The 24367-nt window shown below is 52.9% G+C and overlaps 1 protein-coding gene across 3 annotated transcripts in view; it reads right to left on the bottom strand.

The window, feature by feature from the left end:
• Positions 1–24043, bottom strand: part of SLC29A1 (solute carrier family 29 member 1 (Augustine blood group)) — a 54231-nt gene extending 30188 nt beyond the window's left edge. Inside the window, exons 1-2 of one of the 3 annotated variants that reach the window (XM_024193771.1) lie at positions 23979–24043; positions 12349–12510 (exon numbers count right to left, since the gene is read on the bottom strand). The gene's annotated coding sequence lies outside the window, so the exon portion shown is untranslated. Of the gene's footprint in view, positions 1–3502; positions 3557–12348; positions 12511–17474; positions 17530–23978 lie in introns of those variants that run through there. The other 2 variants (XM_024193772.2, XM_024193774.1) reach the window with 2 other exon arrangements.
• Between the last annotated feature and the right edge of the window lie 324 nt (positions 24044–24367).

The raw sequence follows: 24367 nt of genomic DNA on the forward strand, positions 1-24367 counted from the left end.
CTCTCCCAGGGATGGTTTGCACAAAGATCAAGGGGAGCACATGCCCTTATGTACTAAGCAAGCTGTGTGATGATCAGTTGTTTGCCCAGCATCACTCAGTGGGAGAAGACTTTCCCCTTTAGAGCCATGACGATTTCTGACTCATTTCTCTTTCTTTCCCCCCCACCCTCCTTTGTTTCTCTCCCTCTTCCCTGCCTGTGTGTTCTCCTCTCTTCCCTCTGCACATCCCAGTTTCCCCACCTTGTGAACTTCACTCCCAACTAGAGCTGGTCAGAAATGATCTGTGGGACTGGCTTTCCATCACAGAATGCTGATTTGTCAAAATCTAAGCTTTCTGGGGAGATGGTTCCATTTCACTGATGGTGCCACAGAAAGCAGGTGGGGTTCTGGTTTGCTGCCCTCTGGCCCATCTGGCTCCTGGCTCTTTGGAAAGCTGATGGGAACCTGAAAGCCCCAGCTCCCAACTCCTTGGCAGTCCAGGGTCCGTAGTCCCGAAGGCTCCCCTTTCCGTCACAGCCAGTAGCTCCCTCCTCCTTGGACAACCTAGGATGTGGGGCTAACTGCAGAAAGTGGAAGACTCTGGACTGCATGTAGGAGGCCCTGCTCCATGTGCTCTGGCTTCCAGGCAGTCACAGTAAGGCCAGGTCAGGCCAAGTCCTCAAGTGACTGAACAATAATGCTGATCCTCAAAAGCTAGCAAATTCATTAATGTCCTCCACCCAGGAGATAATGAGGTACTAGCATTACTTCCTCATGGCAGGATTCCTCCTCTCATTAAATAGTTTGGGAAGGGGAGGAGGCCCAGGGACACCTTGCAAGACCCAAGCTACTCACTTCCTGTGCCTGGGATCCCAGCCCTGCTGAGTGGGTTGAAGCAGATTCCTTCTCACCCAACTCCTATTTCTGAAGGTTTGTCTTCCCTGCAGAGCTAACTTGAGTGATCTATGCTCAAGTTACCCCTCTCGAGTTGGCCTAGCTTGAGTGACAGCAGCCACACGATGACATAACACGCCAGCTGCTGCGCCTTCACTGGCTCTGCACTCACTCACCTACATTAGAAACCCTACAACAGCACAACTGCAGTCAGACCACTGTAATGTAGACACTACTACAGTGATGGGAAGGGTTCTTCCATCACTGCAGTAAATCCACCCCTCTGAGAGGCGGATAGCTAGATGTACAGAAGAATTCTTCCATCGACCTAGCAGTGTCTACACCAGGGCTTAGGTCAACTTGAACACGTCTCGTAGGGGAGTGAATTTTTCACATCCTTGGAGTGACTTAGCTAGGTCGTCCTAACTTTGTAGTGTAGACTAGCCCTATGATTGCTGGGGCTGCTTCCCATGGCTCCTTGGGCTGCAGCAAGCTGAGCCGCTCTTTGAATTCTTTCCCAGTGAATTGTGGGAATGCACTGGAGGACTAGCAGGACCTGGGTGGATCTAGCCTGCGTCCACATTACAGAGCAGTCACGTTAGCGACTGATGAGTTTTGCTCACTCAAGCTTTAGCCTATACCCCGACAGGTCACACTCCAGTCAGGGTTGTGGGTGTGTGGACAGATTCATAGATTCTAGGACTGGAAGGGACCTCGAGAGGTCATCGAGTCCAGTCCCCTGCCCTCACGGCAGGACCAAGTTAACGGAGTGAAGACAAGCCCTGAGAAACTCAAAGCTATTTAGGGCAGGAGCTGGCTGCTGCCACAGAGACGGGAGAGCAGCACAAGAGAGACTGGAGATTTCATGTTTTGGCATAGACCCTGGACAATGAGGGAGCTGGTTGGAGCAGGCAGCTCAAGGGAGGCAGCTTGCTGCAGGGGATGAAAAGGGAAGCACATCCCAGCTGTGACATTTGGATGACTTGCACGCCTCTAACCCAAGGGAACCCACCAGGAGTGGGATTGGGGGTCGAGGCTCATTTACCCAGGACCTCAATGATGAGTCTCAGCACCAGGCCCCAGAGCCTGGCCACCACCCCCAACTCACAGCTTGAAGGCGCCCCACTCAAAGGCAGACAGTGGGCAATGGCTGGTACAACTGAGATCTTAGTCAGCTGAACTGGCACTAGTGCCCAGCAAGGTTGGGATGCCCCTATCTGGCTTCTATAAAGTCTACTAAAGAGCGGTGGATGCAGGGTCCAGTGTGACTGTCTCTGGTCCTGCTCCTATCAGACTCACTATTAATGCAGTTGTCACTCTCAGGAAAAGAAAGAGATGCTCACTAAAATTTCCATGGTGTCCTGTCACCCCATTCAGAGCAATTCCTACCTTGGCCATCCCCCCTACAGCCACTAACCAGGGGGAGTGCAGGAGATGAGGCAGCACGGCCAGATACAGGGAGCTACCCCAGCCCACCCTCACACAAGAGCCTTCCAAACCCACTGGAATCCATGTGAGACAAAGGGGTTACAAAGAGAGCGCTGTAGCTCTCCGCAGCCATCAGAATGCAGCAGCTTCCCTAGTCCCACACACCAAACCTCCTTCAGAGCTTCCTTCTTCCACCTCCCCTTCAGCACTGCCTGCTCTTTTATTGGGCTGGATCTGCCCACGCAGACTGTATATTCCTCGGGGCTGGGACCTTGCCTTAACCCTGCATGTTTGTAAAGTGCCGCACACACTGGCTGGTACTACAGACGTAAGAGCTGTAACCTGAGCAGCCCCAAATAGTCGCCCCCATCGTGGGCACTAAAGACATCCACCCTGCCCAATGCCAAGGCTGTACACGGTAAAGTCCCGCATCTGGGCCGGGCTGCATGGTGCAGGTGGGACACCACCAACACCCCTCACCCACCGCCCCAGGAATAACCATTACAGGGACATTCAGCTCCACCTCTGACAGGGAGCAGCGCCGCAGGGATTAATGACCATTGCTCGGCTTTGGGGGAAACACACTCCAAACACATTCTACCGACCTGCCCTGTTCCAAGGAACTGACAACTGGCACCTCTCTCCTCATGCCCAGTTCACTGGGTGCCGCCAGATTCCTGTGCCCGGGACATTCATGCGTCCAAGCCACGACACCGGCGGTGAAGTGGGACACACGCCCAGGAAAGTACCTGCTTCTGTTACTCCACAAACACCTGGGGTGACCATCAGCAATGGGGCAGGCTGAGCACGAGACATCTGCGTACAGCAGCGGTAGCCTCCGCGGGAAGTAGATTTACACGTGGCTGGCATGAGAGAGACGGGGGAGCGGGTTGGGGGGGGGGAGCGGGCACCGACCCGCAACACCCGCTGTCCCATCGCCAGTGCCGGGGATCCATGTGTTGGGGAAGGAGCAGCTCGCCCTCCCCCACCCCCGCTTATCCACGAGCGAGGCAGGCAGGTCAGACCCGCTCGCCCCCACCGGGATCCGGTGCCCTTCCTCTCCTACTAGCGGATGAGCCGGGGACTCGGCTTCCCCGGAGCGCGCAGTCCGCCCCTCGCCGGCTGAAGTCCCGCCTGTCCTGGTGCGGCAGCAGCAGCAGCGGCGGTGCAGGAAGGGGGTCGGTGCCCCAGCATCACCCACCTGCTCCGGGACGGCTCCGCGTGGCCACGCTCCGACGCGCTCTCTGTCCGCTCCCGCGCTGCTGCTGAGCGCCGAAGTGGTGGGGGGAACCACATGTAGCCACCGGGCTGGCCCGGCCACGCCCATTGCCCGCCTTCCTCTCTTCCCCAGGCTCAGCCCAGCGCCCTCCCTGTTCCCTCACTGCCCCCGGCACCTTCCTCCCCACCCTCTCCTTCCCCAGATAGCCTCCCTCTACCCTCTCCTTCCTTGGCACCCCACCTCTGCTCCAGGCTGGCACCTTCCTCTGTCCCCCTCCAACCCATCCCTTCTCTGGGCATCTCTTCTCTGCTTCATGGCTGGCATTCTCCCTAGCTGTTCAATCCCCCTCTCCTCCTCCCAACCAGCAGTCCTTCCTCTCTGGCGGGCACCACCCCGCCCTTGTTCTCTGCTGCCCACCCATTAAAGGGTTCCTTGCTCTTCCCCTCTGCAGGGCACCAGGTGCAGTCTCCTCTGCTCAGGAGCCAGCCCAGGGCCCAAAGTGGGTCATGGATATTTCCAAAGCTAGGGGCTGGGGATGAATCTTAACAAGGCTCTTGAGTTGTCTGCCAGGCACCACAGCCCTTGGCAGAGGGCCCTTCTCCTCTTCAATAAACCCCACTCTGTCCTGGGTGCCTATTAAACAGGCAGCAGGAGCCAGGAGATGCCAGGGTGTATTTATCATTCCAGAGACTCGTGAGCCACCGACAACTCCTAGAAGTTCTGCTGGGAATCAAGCTGGCTTCCTCCTCTCCATTCATTGTGTGCTGCACAGGGGCCTTGGCACGAAAACAGGCTCTTTGCCCCCTCACCTGCTATTCCTGGGCTTATTCCCCAGGTGAGCTCAGGATCCTGAGGGTCACAGCACTGCCACCTCCACTGCAGCCCCATGCAGAGGAGCAAGAAGCCTCCAAAGGGGCAAAGAGCTTATTTTCTCATCCTTGTCCCCAGCACGCCTCAGCCAGGGAGCGGAATGCACAGGACCAGGAGCAGAACTGTTTCTCAGAGTCGCTGCTACTCCAAACAGCTGCTCTAGCCTCACTCGATAATGACTGCTCTGCCCGTTTTTGGCCCCTTCCATGTGAGGATCCCAAAGCACTTTACAGACATCAATGAATTTAGCTTTGCAGGCCCGCTGCGTGGTTTAGTATCCTGCTCCTCAGCTTGCAGATGGGGAAACTATAGCACACAGGGGGACAATGACTTGCGTAAAGTCACATGGTGAGTCAGGGGCAGAGGATTCCTGGCTCCCAATAAACCATCCTTCCTCTGCTTCAGAACACTGTTCTTCAAAACCAAGTGGCATGGACAGACGGAGCCCAACCCTCTACGCACAACCTCCCCGGTGCGAGTCTCTGCCTACCTCATCAGACCAGTTCAGCTTCTGGCTGACGTCCCACATTGGCTGTCCCCAGGCTGGGTGCATGTTGCAATACATTTCCCAAAGCACTGAAACACGTATGCTCACTCTGTCTCAGACTTTGTCTAGACAAAGAGCTAAGGTGTGACGTTAGCACACGTTGGAGGGCAGAGAGACTAAGGCTATGTCTACATTTAAAATTCTAGAGGAGCAGCTGCACCAGCTGCAGGCAGCATTCAGTGTAGACACTACCTCTGCCAACAGGAGAGGTTCTCCCGTCAACTTAGTTAATCCTCCCCCCCCCCCCCCCCCCCCGAGAGGCGGTAGCTAGATCAACAGAAGAATTCTTCCATCAGCCTAGTGCTGTCTACACCTGCGTTTTTCACACCCCTAAGAGACATAGCTATACCGATGTAAGTTCCTAGTGTAAATTAGGCCTCGGCTTTAATTCAAGCAGTTTTAACCTGTTAAAGGAAATGTGCCTTGGGCTAGTTAGGCCTTGGTTACACACCAGAGCTATGTCTACGTTACAGCCTATGTCGGCAACATTTATGTTATTCTACCCCGCTGAGCGACATAAGTGACACTGTATCGGTACAGCTGCGCCACTGCAGCACTGGACGTATAGACATACCCTAATTGTATCACTTTAACTATACTGGTACAGGTAGTGCAGTGCAACCTCCTAGTGTGACACAGCTATATGTGTATAAATGTGCTTTAGACCAGTATAGTTATTCCCCTTCCTTATGAGAATAAGCTACACTGGTAAAAGGCACCTTTACTCCAACATAACTACATCCACAGGAGGGGTTGCACCAGTGTAACTATATTAGTAAAACAAAACACAGCCCTCGCCCAAATATGTGTACGTCAGGCTTCAGCAAGCGAATATCACATCATAAACCTAGTCTAGGCAAGGCCTTTCTGCTGAGGCTTGCCCCTTATTGTATGTCTGGACTAGAAAAAACGGTGTATTCTTAAACTCAGTTAGCCATCCCCGTTAGAAATATCACTTAGCACCTAATCTAAATGCATTATAGAATCATAGACATGTAGGGAAAGGGACCTCAAGAGATCATCCAGTCCAGCCCCCTGTGCTGAGGCAGGACCAAGTATACCTAGACCCGCCCTGACAGGTCTTTGTCTCACCTGTTCTTAAAAAGCCTCCAGTGATGGGGATTCCACAGCCTCACTTGGAAACCTAATCCAGAGTTTAACTACCATTATAGTCAGAAAGTTTTTCCTATTATCTAACCTAAATTTCCCTTGCTGCAGATTAAGTCAAGTACTTCTTGTCCTACCTTCAGGTAGGTCATGGAGAACAATTGGTCACTGTCCTCTTTATAACAGCCCTTAACATATTTGAAGACTGTTACCAGGTCAGGTCCCTCCCTCAATCTTCTTTTATCAAGACTAAACATGCCCAAGTTTTTTAACTTTCCACATAAGTCAGGTTTTCCAAACCTCTAACCAATTTTTTTTTTTTTGCTCTCCTCTGGACTCTCCAATTTGTCCACCTATTTCTTTGCCATTTTAGGGGTTGACCCTACAGGATGCACAATAGAGAGATACTTGTATTCAATCATCATTAGGGTTAACCCCTTACCCCATATCCATAGGTTAGTCATTACTCCTAGAGAGCTATTGTTTCAAGTTACCTGTCTGCAGACTTAGATGGCCTGCCACTGGGGTCAAAACACACCGTTATAATAAAAGCAACCTCTGCTCGTGCCCTGGAAACTGGCACACAAAAGTAAGCATATGCTCTCAGTACACAACACCCCTTCCTATGTGTAACTCAGCTAGACAATGAGGTCACGAGACCAACAGCAATGGCAGGAAACGGAAGCGGCAACTGCTGCTGCTTACCCCAAATCCCCTCTATTGCAGCTGTCTTACGTTATTAAGAAACACCCAAAAAAAAACCCATCCAACTTTTCGTCAGCTTCAGATGGTGATAGAAATTAGAGATGGAAAAACCTCCAGTAGATCCCAGCCTCTCCATCTCCTAGGGCAAGATTACTCTCTGCAGTCAGACTTCTGCAGCTGTGAAATATGTTCCAGAATCCAACCCTGGCTGAAGAATCATGCTCCAGCACTATGCTTTCATTTAAAAAAAAGAAAAGAAAATATGTTTGTAGCCCTTACAGTTGCAAAAAAGCCTTGAAAATATGATCCAAATGTAACCAAAGCAGTGATGCCTGAATCTGCAAACAGCCTGAAACAATAGGTCGGAGAGGGGTGAACCACCCATTTACCTCAATGAGGCACTGACTCTGAGACCTAGTGATGATAAAATTAGAAATCAACATTGTTATCTAATTTACTGCTATAATTTTAGCAGAGGCATCCAGGTAACGTCCTTATCCCACAGTATCAAACCACCTCCACAGCTGCCCCTTGACTACTCCATTGATACAGTTATGTATTTTAGTATAAAACTGTGTGGCAAATTAAAATTAAGTGGGGACAGCATAAAATAAACTGAATATCAAAATAAACAACACAGGGACTGCTGATCTGAGGATATTATTCATTTCAGATCCAAGTTATTAAAAGTCTTCTTTTCTCACGTAAATGAAGTTCTTAACCAATCTCACGTCTGCTACATCAGAACGTTGCAGAATCAAGGGGTCACGCTGCAGAATTCAGGCCCATCTTGCCAGGAGTGTATGGAGCCTGTCCTATAGCCTACTTCTCAGAGCGTTCTCCCCTCTAGATTGACATGTCCTGAGTGATGGGAACTCCGTCAGGGAAAAATCTTACTGTGGGAATAAAGACAGACAGAACCTAAAAAAAAGACTCAGAAACCACCAGAAACAAACAAGATCAGACACAGACTTGCCCCTGCGCTTCAGCGAACCTAAGAGTTAATGATCTCTAACTTAATATGCCTTCTGTTTCAAGCGCAATGGGTCTGAGACACACCAGTAGGTCCCACTGAAGTCTATGGGTGCTCAGCCCCTCTGAAGATCAGGCCCCGCATGTCCTCTTAAGACCTCTGCACTCAGGGCTCAGAACTGTAAACTGAAGCAAAAATCCAAGGTCACAATTTGCTGTAGATTCCACAAACACTCTGAGCAAGTCATCCACAAAGCTGTTATTTGTGCCCCTGTAATTTCAGGAAGCGAGTGCTCTCAGGGATGTGAACAGTCAGAATGCAAGGGGAAGGGAGACACCACTTCCATCTGGGAGGATGTTATAGGAAATTTCTACTTCAGGACCGGACGTTTATATCCTACCGTGTTCCCCAAAGGGTTCACAATCAACATAGTATTTAGTGCTTTCAAGCTTCAAAGTGCTCGACAGACATCATCTAATTCAATCACAGACCTTTGCAAGAGACGCCAGAGCTTCCAAGCACAGGAATTAATTTCCCTTCAGTAGAGTCTCTAGGCTTAAAATCCATTAGAGTGCCAAATCGCACAGCAGCCACCAGTGGCCACTAGGAGACACAAGCCCAGCACAATGTAGGAAATGACAGAAAGACATAGCAGTTTTCATTTTCAAAGTGCTGTATGCACACAGAGGCCCTGATCCTGCAACTGGATCTGTTCAGGCAAACCCTTGGCCCCTGTGGATCTAATTGCAGGAGCGGGGCCTTGGGTGAGGTAATATCTTCTACTGGACCATCTTCTGTTGGAGAGAGAGATAAGCTTTCGTGCTTACACCTGAAGAAGAGCTCTGGGTGGCTCGAAAGCTTGTCTCTCTCACCAACAGAAGTTGGTCTAATAAAAGATATTACCTCACCCACCTTGTCTCTCTGATATCCTGGGATCAACACGGCTACAACAGCACTGCAAGGCAGGTAGGCAAGTCAGTGTTGTTACGAGAACTTACCCAAGAATGAAAACCCAAACAGCTGGGCTACTTCTTTAAACTCCACCCAGCCAACGACAACTTCTGGCAACTGCCAATGGCAGAACTGAAGCAGGCTTCACTCAGTTAGGTGAATTGAAAGTCATTTCAGGGCAGGATCTGCTCAATGATATTTACGAACATCGCTGCCTTTGTTGAGTAACTCCCATCACCACACGAGACAGGAGTGCGTTTGAAGAAGGTGACGCTAATTCTGTTAAGTAGCCCTGGATCTGAAGCGTAATTAGTGACTTGCAGTTCATGTGGCAGGGTTTTCATTACAAGGCAGATGAATCACCCTGTATCCTGTGACTCCACCTAATCCACACGCAGCTAGGAGCCTCGGCTTGAGCAGCTACGGTCTTGCCAAATACCTTTCCAATAATATCTCAGTCACTGACCAAAAAAAAACAAAAACAAAAATGATTCACGCGCCATCACAGCACTGCGTCTAAGCTATTTGGCAGGAACAAACACCCACAGAAACCTAAAGTACCTTTGCTCAATCCTGGAGAAAACCAGGGCTTTGTGCAGGAATCAGCACTGAGAACTTTACAAATTATAGCGACCGCACACTGAACTAAACTGTGCCCTGGATTACAATCGCTGCCTTGGAGTCTAAGGGGAAGTAAGAGCCCCCCTTATATCCCTGCATAGCCTCCCTAGGGAAGACACACAGGCATAACTGGGGGCGGGGCAGGGCAGTGCGTTGGTTCCGGCCCCTGTACTGGTCTCATTAACACAGCTGAATCCTCATGGTGTGTGCCATCACAATTTGCTTCTGCTACAGGCCAGCAACAAATCTGGAGCACAGGGGAAGCAAAGAGGATGCTGTTCCACTCTAAAACCTCCCCCTGCACTGCTTCTAGGGTGGCACAGCTACATGCCAACCCCGCTTGCACCAGAGCCATGATTCAGCCCACTGGAGCTTCCAAAACCTTCCGAAGTGTGGAGCGTTGGACAGAAAACTCCTCACAAATGGGCCATTTGTATCCTTCCCCTTCAGTTATTTTTTTTAACTCCATAAATAAATGTGCCACATGATCTTTTACACATCCCATTTCCTGCAAAATGTTTAATGAAAGCTTCATTTGTTTTCAGCCATTCAGTGTCTTCTACTTAAATAACAAAATCCAAAGGGAAAAAACAAACACCTGTCTTTGAGGGCAGCAGCAGAAAATGGGATTTGCCCTAGGCGTTGGGCAATACACCAGATAATCTCAGGATTTATTTTTCTCCCTTTGGCCAATATTTGATTTCTAGGGCCCTGGGAGCTGGTCAATATTTGTATGAGCTCAGTGTGTTTAGAATCCTTTACACTTTGCACCCATATAGAGACTTTTGTCTGGAGATCTGAAGCACTTTACAACCATTCATTAACTAACCCTCACAACCCCTCGATAACATGTAGAGTACGAGCACTACCCTGGGGCGACAGATGAGAAACTGAGGTGCAGAGAGATGAAACGTCTTGCCCAGTGTCACACAAATGAGTCAGTGGCGGAACTGGAAACAGAACCCAGGAGTTCTAAAGTATCAGTCTCCCACTCTAATAACATGACAATATTCCCCTACTGAGCCTGGAAAAGAACCAAGCATCCGGACTTCCAAACCTCTTTAGCTACTAGACTTTGCTTGCTAGTGAAGGCCTGCTTGCTCCCCAATGCACAGGCAAAATCTAGTATTGCTGTTGTAACACAGTCTGGGGCTGCTTAGCACCCTCCCCTCTATAGACAAGAGCAGCAGAGACAGGGATCTATAGACACTTACAAATGGGGAACCACAAGCCTGTAACTCTTATGCATTCCCATGCCCTTTGCCAGTTGGCACCAAGAAGTCCTGGGGTCACCCCTCCATCATTTTGTTCCAAAACAGAGCTCAGTTTAGAAGGTACTGGAGAGCATAGGAGGCTGGGAGCAAGGAGCCATTATTCTCTAAGCTACTGCTGATTCCAGTTATAGCTCCGGTCAGCAGTGATTGAGTTGTCCCCTTCTGACAGATGTTCGAGGGCCCACATGTGAAGTGAGTTGGTGGGTTCTCAGCCCAGTTCCCGGTGAACATGTGTCCATGGCACTTATTGGCCCACTTGCTGGCAGTTTCAGCAGAGGCCAAGGAACCACTAAGATGGAGCTCCTGTCTAGAGAGGGTCCCTGCAGAGCAGGGATGAGGAGCACTACAGCAGCCTGGGCAAGTCCCCTACTCTGTGCATAGAGGCCATCCATCTGCAGAGTTCAACCTGGCACCTGTTGGCACCAAATCCATTCAGGACTTCTCCAAATGGATTTCCTGTTCTAAGCTCCCGGGGCCTGGCAGCTATCGGCAGGATGCCAAGGGGTCACTCTGCTGCAAAGGGCTCTGCGAGAACAAAGGCAGAAGCACAGGACTTGCGTCATTAGTGTCCCATTAACACGAAAACAAGACCATAAAACCAGCCAAGCAAGACACTCTGCCATGGTCTGCATCCTTGGGCCTGGGGAAACCCTCGCTGGCCGCAGGCTCTCTTAGCACACCTGGGGCCAGCTTGCTGAGCTAATCCCTCACTGCCAGTCAGGAGTCCCAGAATCTAGTCTCCCAAGCACACCTGGTCTTAACACCACCAGTCGTGCACTGCAGAGCACGCCATGCTGCAGTGGGGAAGACAGTAGCGGGGACACAGCTGCTGGATGGGCAAGAACGCTCACTTACCACATTCAGTGTAGGGCAGCTGCCTCCTTGAAGCCCTGCACAGCTTTGGAGCCCCATAGTGGATCAAGCACTAGCCTGCAGCAGCGGCTCCTGCCCTGATCCTGAAACTGGAACATGCTAGCCTGGCCCTGGCTCTGGGGGAAATGGGTTGAGTGGTGTAACAGACATTTCCCACCTCAAAACTGGATGCAGCCGCTTAAATCACCAGCTGTGAATAGCACTGAGAATCAGGGGCTGCTGAGAAACCAACAGAGAGTTTGTTAAAAACAGAGAGGGGTGGTGGGTGGCAAGGAGCAGGGCTCAGGGCACAGCCATGACGAAAGGGCAGATCTGGAGCAGAATCACACTCTGCATGTCCCTACAGATCCCGGAAATGACTGCCTTTTCACTGCTGTTCTTATCAAACAGGGGAAGGGGGGATGTGTATTTTAATCAGCTGTCCCAAGGAATACACAAGTGGTGCTGGAACTATTTCAATTGCCAGCCGATTACTGACCATGGGAAATAAACCCACAAGCAGGGGCCTAGGAATTGGGTGGAAAATGAGACTTTAACATCTGTTGATGATTCATTTGTAGACAAAAATAAACAATACGAGTGTCTCTATTAAAAAACACCAACCTAAGAAACAACAGCAGCCGCCTGGTGTGTCCTTAGGTTCTGGGGAGGGGGAACAGAGCAGGGGTGATGCATTATTTTATTTTTACCTCCTCACTTTACCAGGCTGGGTCAGGGATCCATGGGTATGGCAGATCCACCATCACATCTATTACCTGAAAGCTTAGAGGTTCCATGTGAAAGAGCCCGGGGGAGCTGGCTGGCTGAATATCTCCTTGACAGAGGATGACAGCTGAATGCAGAGCTTGGCCCTTGTGTGTTTGAACAGAAAGTGAGGGAGAGGTGGCAGGGCAGTTGGGAAACTAACCTGGTTTCTTTATGCAGGCTGGTTTGTTTCCAGGGAAGAATATGTTACAGTCCTCTCCCAAGCCCCGCCACAGCTTGAGTTCCATCCAGTAGCATCACCACTCACAGTGGACTGTGCAGATCTTCAGTGTGATCTTCCCTCTCCTTTCTTGCATGATTCAACCTGAAGTGAAATAGTTAACAAGGCTGACGTTTACACTCTCCTCACTTTGCGTCATAATTAACACTTCACTGAGAAGAATGGGGGCAGTTCACATGTCCTAGAGCACCTGTATCAGGCTCTCTGCAGACTCAGGCATTGCTGACATTTGTGTCGTGATTTTAAGTTTTTCCTTCACAATCTCAAGGGCTACAGATTTATTTTAGCTGAATGCTGAGAAGCTGCAGCACAAGCTGCTGACAGCAGGCGAGCATTCTGGTCTGCCCAGCTGCCATAAGCCAGCACAGTTCCACCCCTGCTTGTCTCTCCAATAAGCTTTTGCTAGAAGCAGCTGTCTAGAGCAGGCTGTGGATAAAAGTGAGGCTTCAAATCAGCAGAGAAATCAGAGATGGGAGATGCCTCAGTAGATTTCACCTAATCCCTCCCAAGGAAAGCAAGGCAGGATTAGGCCCTATAGCACATCCCCCAGGGCTCTGTCCAGCCTAGGGCCTTCTTCTCTGGACAGGCAATTCACAGCTAAGTGCCAGGAAGGTCCTCCAGACACAGCCTGCATGTTTCCCTTTCATACTTTTATCGCTGGCTCCCCCACACTGCACAGCTCCTAGCTAAGAGCCAAGCAGGGTAAGGTCCATGATTTATTGTGGGGGCCTATACCCAGCCCTGGCCCCAATAGAAGGGGTCAGAACTAATAACTATTTTCACAGGGCTCGGTGACAATGCCAATGCATGTGATGACTGCCCTCTGCTGGGGAATGACAGAAAGCACCTGTATGTATGATTCCCTTCCTAAAAGCAGAGCAACTGTTGTGACTCCCTCCCTCCCCGCATGCAGACAGGGCTGCTCACTGTGCCCCAGATACCCTCTGGGGGATAAGAGCACTTTCTGTGCCCCCCAGGAGCATAGACAAGGCAGCCTGCTTGTGCCTCTAAGCCCCTGATGATGCAGATGGAGACGCAATGGTTCACGCTGCCTATTGTGCCCAGAAGGCCACCCCAGGCAGTAAGCCCAGTGACAGGTGCTCAGACAGACTAATGGATACCAACCCTGTGCTTCCCACACTGGCCTGAGCTCCTGGCCCCTTCCCTCTGGCACCCGTGCTCCCTTCTGGGTGAGGCCTTTTGGGACTCTAGCCATCCCTGGTGTCCTGGGAGGGGCAGCGGGTGTTTGGGCTCTGCCTTTCCGGCTCAGCGGGCACAAACAAACCCACATTGTCTATGAGTCAGGCAGCAGCCCTGCCAGGGGCCCCCTCGGCTAAATCCAAACTGCAGCTCCAGGGAGCCCCTGGTCACTATAATCACCAGAGCAGTCTGGCACAGCTTGGAAGGAGGGGGAGTTAAAGGCTTTGAGGGGCAGGGCCCCTAAATGTTGACACTGTTGGGGTCACACGGTCATTGCTCCTGGCCAGACCCCTCCTCCCACACTCATTTAGACCGAAGGACACCCCTGTACAGATGCGAGGGGACGGCCACTCGCTCTCTCAGGAAGCAGGGCATGGGCTGATGGCCGGGGGCTCCGCTCCCCCAAAGCTTCCCCAGCCCCACTTCCCTCCTCCACACCAGCAGCCTCCTGTACCTCCCTCCTCCACGCCAGCAACCTCTTCTGTACCTCCCTCCCCAGCCCCTCTTCCCCAGTTCCCTCAGCCATGCCAGAAGCCTCTCCTGTACCTCCCTCCCCAGCCCCCCTTCCCCACGCCAGCACTCTCCTGTACCTCCCTCCCCAGCCACCCCCACCCCAACACCCGTTCTTTAGGCCCCCCCCCCAGCACTCTTCACTCCCTTTGCCACTCCTCCACCTCTAACATTCCCTTCTTCCCAGCCTCTGCCCCCTGCCAGTGCAAGCCCACCTTCACTCCCTCCTACTGCAATAATTAACCGCCTAATGGCTCCACTTCCCCAGGCGGGGGAGGCTAATTGCGGAGGGACAGCCCCGCTGCTGTGGTGCTGAGAGCAGAGTGTGCCCAGTGCCCACATGGCTGACTGCTCAGGCATTACATGCTCCCAGCAGGGTGCAGGGGGGAAGGAGATCTCGTACACATCACCTGGGAGGGATGGAGCTGAGACCCCAGTATAACATGGGCTTGTGGTAGTAGAGTGGTTCCAGGAGTGACCCGTGTTCACATGGGGCCCATGGGAGAATAGATGGGGTTTCCCAGCTTCCCGCTGCCCTGGGGTAGGTGCAGAGGGAATGAACTGCTGGGGGCACAGCGACACCCAGAGCCAAGCTGCCCACCTCCCATCCATCACCCTCACGCCATTACCCAGGTCCTGCCCCCTCAGCCACAGGGAAGCCCTTCTCACCTTGCCCGTCAGGCCCCAAGTGAATTCCATCAAACTCCAGTGGTAACGTCACTGCCCCCCGCCCCAGGGCACTGGTAGAGCAGGGACCTGACAGACCAGCTCAGCAAGTACAACGTGCACATGAATGCCAGCTCCTTGGCTGCTGGAGCCAGAGCGCTGAGAAGGAGCAGAGCTCTCTGCTGAGAGTGGCTGCTGGAGGCCAGCCAGGCTCATCAAATACAATGAGGGAGAGATGGACGGCTGGGAAGGATCAAGTCCTCCGCTGGGGGAGGGAGCTGTCACAGAGGCCCCCTCACTCCGAGACTGCAGGACAGCTCCCCTCACCTCCATTCCTGCCCGCCATGGTAGCTCTCCTCAGCCCAGGACTCCATGCCCACTCCCATTGACCCACAGGACGGCACATACAACCCTATTTTATGGCACCTGCCGCAGTGCACTCTCCGCCCTCATGCACCCATGTGCAGGTGGTGCCACTGTAGCTGGCATGGCAGTACTGTCTCCCTGCCTATGAGCTCCCCAGAAATGGGGGCTTCTTACAGATTTCTAAGAATGTGCCCATCACCTCGGCTTCTGGGCACACTTACGGCCCTTTAAAAATCAGAATGAGCCATTCCCACTAAGCACTGCTCCCTCAAAATCCAGTGCCACGCTCCTGTGTAGCTACTCCCTGCACCTTGCACCCCAGGGCCTGCCAAGCCTGCACATGGCCCTGGGGTAGCCGGGTGCCAGAGGAACCCAGACTGCCCCTGGCAGGACGCACTATACCACTGTGTTTTCATCACCTGCTTGTCCCAGCAGCTGAATGCCAACCCTGACAGCCAGAGGATGAGAAAGGGGCTGGGAGACACCCCCACCCCCTTCAGGCTGCAATCAGATGCTTGTTCCTTGGCAGCACTAGAACAAACCAATGTCTGGGTTCAGGGCTAGCATGACCTTAGCTCACCCCAGACCAAGCTTTGCCACCAGGAATGCCAGAATGTAACACTGACAGCATGCCTGAGTTCTGGGCTTCCCATCCCATCATGTTACTGAGCCACCTGTGTTTGGGGATGGGCAGGGATTTGGAGCTACTGACTCCGACATCCCAGCTATCAGCCCTGCAGGTGCTGGGTCTGGCTAACCTGCTTCCCTGCCAGGGATAGCTGGTCCTCTCCAGCATCACACACACAGTGGATTCAAAAAGGCCTGCAGTCGTAAGCAGTGTTCCCACACCTTCTCCCCTTCACTGCTAATACACAGAGCTCCACCTGCCCTAGCAACAGAGAAAGCTGTACCCACACTACCTGTAGACGCTGCAGCTATGGAGCTATCCCTCCCCACAGACTCAAGCTCCAGCCTCTTACTCTTCATTTTAAAGAGAGAAAGTCTCTAGCTGCTACGGTTATGCACAAAATCTTTCAATACAGCCCTAGTCACCTGCCTGAGTCTGCACACAGCCTGAAACAAGAGCTCCAAAAGGTTAACTGATCTCCTGAGTATCTTTCTCCAGTATTTATCTTCTGTCTAAACAGAGGAAGCTGATGCTTAATCCATGTTTTGGGAAGGCAGATCTTATGCGTGATGCTTCAGAAAGTGTTTTCTCTTTAGATCTAAGCAGTTGCTGAGCTGTTATTAAACATTCCCCAAATGGCTGGAGCGCTCCCCAGCCTTAGCAGCTCCTGACATTTTTACCATCATCTCAGTCATGTTAGCATGCTCCCAAGCAAGAACACTGCACGGAGGCCAATATGTACAGTGCCATGACAACATATCACAAACAGGGAGGAATTAATCTGCAACATCCAAAAGTAATTGATCAAATCTTACAGCAAAGGAGAAACGAGGGAAAGCACCTAGCCTTCCCCATATAGCACCCTGAGCAATTTCCCCCTCCTCCAAAGAAGACCCTTGCAGCATAGCCTGAGGTCAGCAGACCTGGACTATTTTGGACTTGGTGGGGAAGAGAACTCCAAAGCCAAGAGGCCTGTACAGAGAATACCCTGCCCTCTGCCCCTTCTGTTTCATACTGAGCAGTGCCACTACCTCAACTGCAGCAATATGGCATGGGGAAGAGCAGGGCCGGCTCCAGGGTTTTTGCCGCCCCAAGCGGCAAAACAAAACAAAACAAAAAAAAGCCGCGATCGCGATCTGCGGCGGCAATTCGGCGGGAGGTCCTTCGCTCCGAGCGGGAGTGAGGGACCGTCCGCCGAATTGCCGCCGAATAGCTGGACGTGCCGCCCCTCTCCAGAGTGGCCGCCCCAAGCACCTGCTTGGCAAGCTGGTGCCTGGAGCCGGCCCTGGGGAAGAGGCAGTCTCTCAAATAGGCAGGTCCTGGGGCCTCTGGGGCTTTCCTGGTCTTAAACTCCATCTAGACATCCACAGCATGCATCCTGGAGCACTGTTGGCATGTGCTCCTGGTAAGATACACCACTGAGTAGGCAGCACAAGCTTCTGCCAGGATTTAAGATGCAGTGTGATGCAGCAATCCAATCCTGAGGTGGCAAAGGCATGAATCAAAGTAGCAAAGTCCCCATGGACAAGGAAAGAATGTGTCCTATCTCCTCCTAGCCAGATACAAACGAGAAAAGGTCTCCCATACTAATGCTGAAAGCTGATTAAACAGTAACTGGCAATCTACCCAGCGCCTGGGCTGGGAGCACTAGTAACACATGCCAGGCAAACATCCTCACCTTATCTTTTTGTTGCTATCCGCAACCCACCAACAATCTCTACACTGGGCTCAGCTAGCTGGCTCTCAGCCATGCTGCAGTCCAGTCAAGCACTGGAGAAGGGACTTGTCTGCACCAGCTGAATGGGAAGAGATAGGAACTGTTATAATTATTGGGCTTAAAAATTTACTTTATTTGTAAGCTTAAATGTAAAAAATATGTCAAAGTATATAAAATGTTACAGTGATGGATAACTCTGTTTGCTTGCTTGGGAATTAACTACGGAAAATAGGTCAAGTTGTTTTTAATACTAAGTGCTATGAACTAATGCAAGAAAACCAGACACACAAACTAAATTAGTCTAAACAGAAAAAAGCCAACTAATATGATTTAAGGACTGTTAAAATTAAATTCAATAAACAACAAAAAGACAGGACTCCTGAAATCAACAAACTAAAATTAGTGCGGCGAATATGACACCTAATTGGTGGACAAAATAATGAGAGATAAACTATGCCACCTGCTTTTTTTCCTTTTGGGGTTTTTTAAAAAGAGACTTTAAAAGACCCAAACAGCTTATTTTGTTTTGTTTTATTTTATTTTTCCCAGCCCCCAAGACAGAAGAAGCAGATCAGGCTGAAAGCTTTTTTCTTGCGCTTGTTTAAGGAACTTTGTTTTTTATTTGTGAGTTAAAGTTCAAACAGTGCAAAGGCTGATCAACACCTTTATCTCTTTTTGCCCTTAAAATCAATACAACAGACCACAGGCCCGGATTCAGAGAGGGGCTTAAGGCCATGCCTAACTTTAAGCACATTGACTTGAATGGGTCTACTCACAAAGTTAGACATGGCCGCGAAGCTGGTCTGAAGACACTGCAGCCTGGCTCTGCAGGTGGTTATGAAAGCCTGCCAAGCCCTGAACAGAAGGGTCCATCAGAGGAACAACCCACCCCCTCCACGCCCCAGGAGAGTGCATGGCCTCCTACACGGGACAAAGGAAGTTGGCTCCCAATCCCATCAGTACGGGGAGTACTGGGCCCTGGTGGCGTGATCCCATAGGGCTTGCTCGGGGAGAGAGTAAAGTCCTGGACCGGGCCGGCTTTAGGAAGTGCGGGGCCCGATTCGAACAGTTTCGACGGGGCCCCGGCAGGGATGACTAAAAAAAAAAATCACATAAAAAAAACACGTGGGGCTTGTACTCACCGGGCTGCACTCCTAGTCTTTGGCGGCGGGTCCTTCACTCGCTCCGGGTCTTTGGCGTCACTGAAGGACCCGCCGCCAAAGTGCCGCCAAAGACCTGGAGTGAGTGAAGGACCCGCCGCCAAAGACCTGGAGCGCCGCCAGGTGAGTAAAAATTAAAAAGGTGCCTCTAGCCAGGGAAGGGATTCTCTGGCATTTGCCCCCCACTCTGGGTGTCCCTGCCACTGGGCACGGGGCCCTCTTAGGCGCGGGGCCCGATTCGGGGGAATTGGTGGAATTGGCCTAAAGCCGGCCCTGGGTTGTGTGCTGGGCACAGTTCACAGCAAAGTCTGCAGCAGCGAGGAGACACAGAGTCTTAAGGCCTTGCTAGCAGCTCCTTCCATCCTGGGTTGGGAACAGCCTTATCTCAATCCCGGCTCTTATCACCGGTGGCTTTCTGGACTCTGCGGAGGGGCCAGCAAGAGGCAGGGCCGGCTCCAGGCACCAGGCAACCAAGCACATGCTTGGGGCGGCACCTGGTATGGGGCGGCCAATCTTGGGGTGGCGGGGGGCAGCGCGGCGTGGCGTTCCGCGGGGGGGGGGGGCGCGCTCCGGCGGCGCGGCGCTCGGCGGGGAGGCGGCGTGGGGTGCGGCGCTCGGGGGGGTGTTCCGGCGGTGTGGCGCTCGGCGGGGGGGCTCGGTGGGGCGGCGCTTTTTTTTGCTGCTTGGGGCAGCAAAAAAGTTAGAGCCGGCCCTGGCAAGAGGCCTGCAGGGAGGGGGCAGGATTCTCTCTCCCTAGCAGCGTTTCACTCATTCGCTCCCTGATTGCCAGCCCCTGGCTTGCTGACTTTAAGAACATAAGAACGTCCATTCTGGGTCAGACCAATGGTCCATCTAGTCCAGTATCCTTCCTGTCTGTGACAGTGGCCGGTGCCAGATGCTTCAGAGGGAATGAACAGAACAGGGCAATTTCAAGTGCTCCATCCCCTGTTGTCCAGTCCCAGCATTTAGAGGCTAGGGACACCCACAGAATGGGGATGCATCCCTGACCATCCTGGCTAATAGCCATTGATGGACCTATCCTCTATGAGCTTATCCAATTCTTTTGAACCCAGTTAGAGTTTTGGCCTTCACAACATCCCTTGGCAACGAGTCCCACAGGCTGTGCATTGTGTGAAGAAATACTTCCTTTTGTTTGTTTTAAACCTGATGCCTATTAATTTTACCTCATGAAACTCTGCAGATCATGAGATGTGCTCATGACTCGGGAAGGCCCAGTCTCACAGCAGCCTCCCTCACTTCAACCACCTAGCAAATGGTGACAGCTCCGCCCGGTCAGAGAGAAATGCCCCAGCTAGTACCACTGGGCTGCACCATCCCTTTCACTTGGCCCATCCCCTGCCTGGGACCTCCATGGTGGCAGGAGTCCTCCAGAGTAGAGCCAGGGCACATTGTCCGGAGGAGTGGGGGTATGGTGTGTATCTCTGTCCACAGAGGTCTGCAGCTCCAGACCAGGAATTCCTGCATGTTTCACTGCCACCAAATTCACCATGGCAGCAAACAAGCCAGCTGACAGCAGCAGGACCAGGCACAGCCCAGCTCCTCCTGGTGAGTGGGTAGATACTTCTCATGAACTGCCACATGGCCTCTCCGAGCCCCGCTGGGCTCTCTTGGGAGCAGCCACTTCTGGGCTAAAGCACCTGCTGGGTGACAAAGTGTTAAAAGTGAAGTGGCCGGGGGAATCAAGCTCCTGGATGGCAGCACTAACCTGACTCATCCCAGTCATTGCTGAGCAAAGAGGAGGCATTTATGGCCTAATGTCTGAACACTTACACTGGCACCAAAACTAGAGGAAGAAAAGGTCTGTTGGTCTCCTGGGGGTCTCAGACAGGAGACACTCAGATCTCCCCTTTGAGAAAGCTAGGGAGGGAAATCTTGCGACCCCATGCCATGTAGAGCGCAGGAGTTGTCCTGCACTGTTCCCTGACAGGGATCAGGGTAGCACATGAGGCACACGGGAAATGGATTAGGTGGTTTATAGACTTAAATTCCTCTGTGGCTTGATGTATGTAGGTAAGAGGACAAGAAAGTGAAACAGGAGGGTGAGTGAGCACAGTGCTAATCACCCATGGGATCAGGGGATGGAGGGAGACGGTGAGCAGCACCAGAGAAGGAAGCTGCCCCTTTTGGCCTCTGCTTCACACCATGCGCGAGTGGAGCAGCAAAGTGAACTGGACAAGATCTCTGCAGCACAAAACTACACACAGCAAGTGAAGAGCTCCAGAGGTCTTGGCCACTTTGCTTTGCTGTTCTACTCACTCGCACAGCGGAGTATCGGGGAAAGGGGGCAGTACTGGGACTGGAGCAAGTGGGGAATTCGGGGGTTGTGGGTGTAGCTGGTGAGGTTTAGAAGTAGCAGATTGGGCTCTCTCCCCCTTGGCAGGAGGCAGTTTCAAGATGCAGGGCACTGGTGTAAGTTTTGAGGGGCCTGCATTGCACCGGGGAGGTGGCAGGGAGCTTTCTTAACGGTTGCTCCCCAACAGGAAAGCTGGGCCTGTAGTGAAAGCCCAGGACTGGGAGTCAGGACACTTGGGTTCTATTGCCAGGTCTGGAAGGAAGTGTTGTCTTAAGCTGTAGTGGTTAGAGCGCATGACTGGGAGTCAGGCAGGACTCCTGGGTTCTATTCCCAGGCTGTGTCACCTCGGGTGAGCCTCCTAACGTAGCTCTAGTCTGAAAAGTGACTCTCTGCTCATTGCCTCTCTCCACTGCACTCGCAGAACCAGCCTGCGGTGCCATCTGAGATAGACAGCCCCAGGAAAAGGACTGTAGCTCAGCAGCCATCCTGGGAACTCACTGCATGGGGCTGACTCACTCTTTCCGTCTCAGCTGATTGTAACTCAGAGGCTGTCCCCAGGGCAGCATCACTTGAGCAGCTGACACAGCAACCCATTGAGCAACAGACTGCCCCTCTGGGCTTTGTCTCTGGGAAACCAGGAGGAGTTTAAAGCATCACTCAAGGATGGATGTGGCTGAGTGTTGAGCATCAGGCCCATCCGGTTCCTTAGGAGAGGCAGCTTCAGACGGGGCTCAAGGCATACTCCTGTGCCCAGAACAGGAGTTGGCATCCTCACTGGGGAAGCCAGCTCGCTGTTCTGGTCCCGGAGCGGCCCCTTGGCAGGGTTTGGACTGGACTGTGTAGAAGGACAAGGACTGTTCCCACTGGCAGGGGTTGGATGGGCTTGCACTGGAACTGAGTCAGCAGAAGGGGGTTACTTGCTGTTTGCTACCGAACAATGCCCCTAGAACCTGGTTTATTCCACACTGAGAGCCCCATCCTCACGATCCAACGTGGCTGGGAAGCAGCGCAGGGTCCCTCCAACAACCCATGCTGACAGCTGCCCTGGAAGATGAATTACTCCGCAATGCAGAGGGCTGGTGCCCCGGCATTAATATTAGCACTACAGTTAATCCTGGCCCTGCATTTTATTCCTGTCAGTCACATGGGCAAGGCTTGCAGCCATCCCAGTGCTAGGCTACAGACCCACTTGCTTTGATCACTACCTCCCCTCCCCTGTTACGCCAACTTGTTATGGCAGGGATCAGATCTCCAGAATATCTGTGCAGCACAACCGAGTCCACACTACAAAGGGGCTGTGGCAATAATCATCCATTGCTTCCTACAGTACCTTCTGGATGAGGGTCTCAGCAAGCTTTGCAAACAATTAATTCAGCCTCACAATCCACCCTGCTGGAGGGCCCCAGGAATCTCATTTTGCAGAGGGGGAAACCGAGGCAGAGACATAGGTAGTGACTTACCCCCGGTCACACAGCAAGTCTGAGACAGAACCCAGGAGTCCTGGTTTCCAGCCCGTGCGCTAACCACACTGACAAAACACATTCTTGTACTCCTGAAGGCAAACTCTTCACTGCTGGACAAGTGCCCAGCTCACCCTTTCTCCCTCCCTGTTAGCTCCCTGCTCCAGCTTCTCAGACTGCCTGACACCTTGACCTTGCTTTGCCGCCTCTCTTTCCCCAGAAGAACGCCTAACCCCTGGCACCGCCCCATCCCTGAATACAACCCGTCACAGACTGTGGACATGCTGCTCCCTCCTGGCCTGGAGGCAGCTCTGGGTGGGCAGTAGGACAGGAGGGAGAGGGGACTGTAATGGAACCAGACACCGCACTGCAGGGACAGCTGCTGCATGAGCTGCCAGCAAGCTGTGTGGCCCTTTAACAGGATTGCAGACTAAAGCTGTGACCTTGAAACCCCAGAGCATGGTGCGCACAGGCAGTACCTGCTCCTTCTTCCTGTCCCTGTCACACACACTGGCACCGTGCAGAGGGACAGACTCAGCCATTCAGAGCTGAGCCTAGCTAACAGGCTCAGGATTTGCTGCCCATGCCCGACCCTACCCAGGAGCTCAGAGTGATAGAGAAAGTGCAGTGGTGCAGGGGCACCCCACCCGAGCATTTACAAGAGTGTTGATGTATAAGCTGAATCTGAGCACGTGTGGGACATCAAAGGACAAGTGAACCATTAGTTAGGGTCTGAAGGGGAGGCTGGCATGGGGAGGTCAGTCCATGCATAGCTGGGATCATGCACAAAGGTGGGAGAGAGAGGAAAAGGGGCCAGGACATAAGGAATGAGACTCGAGATGCAGGCGAGGGCAGAGCCCCGTAAGGTGGCGGGGCAGCAGGGATGATGCAGTCTGAAGGCTGGCCCACAAACAGATTTTGTACTGCTAAACCAGTGCAATGCCCTAGTATGGATGCAGTTACAGCCCTATAAAGGTGCTTATCGCAGTATTGTTCCTCTAACTGTCTGACATGAGGCCCTTGGCAGGGTGGCGAGGGGGCTGCACAGCTCCAACTATATGTTTCTAAACCAAGAGTTATAATAGGATATAGCTGGTGTGTATAAGCCACGCGTGGGGGGCAGGGCGGTGACTGTGAATGAACCGGAGGGGGCTACGCAGGAATCGGGGGGGGGGGCAGAGCGGAGGGGGCTGCGGTGACCGACGGGGCAGGAGGCCGGGCAGAGAACCCCGGAGAGCCGCCACGCCCGGAGCAGCACCAGCCCAGGGAGGGAGACCGACCGCCACACGTGGGGCTGGGAGCACAGTGGCCGCGCTCAGGGTTACACAGAGCAACTTCCGACACGTGTGCAGAGCCTGCGACATGTCCCCGCAGGGAGGCGGGAAGCAGGGGCACCCCCGGGCGGGCGGGGAACTCCGCTCTGCGTTTGCAACCTGTAGCGTCCCCCTCCCCTTCCCCGGTGCCTGGGACTCCGCCCGGCGGGGGAGCCGGGCCGCGCCAGCCCCGGGGCACAGTGGCGGCGGGTGCTTACACGTCTCCCGTGGCCGCAGGGGTGGCTGGTTCCTTCTCCCGCCGCCTCTCGCTGGCAACTCTCAGCGGCAGCTACCGGTCCTCGATCGCCGCTTCCCGGCTGGGGAGCGGGGCTCCCCCCGGGTCCTAGTGCTCGACTCCTCCAAGAGGCTGAGTGCGCGGGGGCGCTGGGGCACCCTCCGCAGGCCACTGCCCCTCGCCCCTGACCTGCCCCCCCCCCCGCTATCCCAGCCCCGGGCTCCCCTCACACAGCTCTGCCCGTGCCCCTCACCCCTGACCTGCAGCAGAACAAAGTGGTTCTGGCCCTCGGTGGGTTAGACGGGTGAGGGGCCTGAGAACTGTCTCCCCCCTTGTCCGGCCCTTTCCCCAGTCTGGACATCTACCTGACTG

This window comes from Terrapene carolina, unplaced genomic scaffold (assembly GCF_002925995.2).
Source record: "Terrapene carolina triunguis isolate 2854851 unplaced genomic scaffold, T_m_triunguis-2.0 Scaffold85, whole genome shotgun sequence".
In the NCBI taxonomy this organism is placed as follows: Eukaryota; Metazoa; Chordata; order Testudines; family Emydidae; genus Terrapene; species Terrapene triunguis.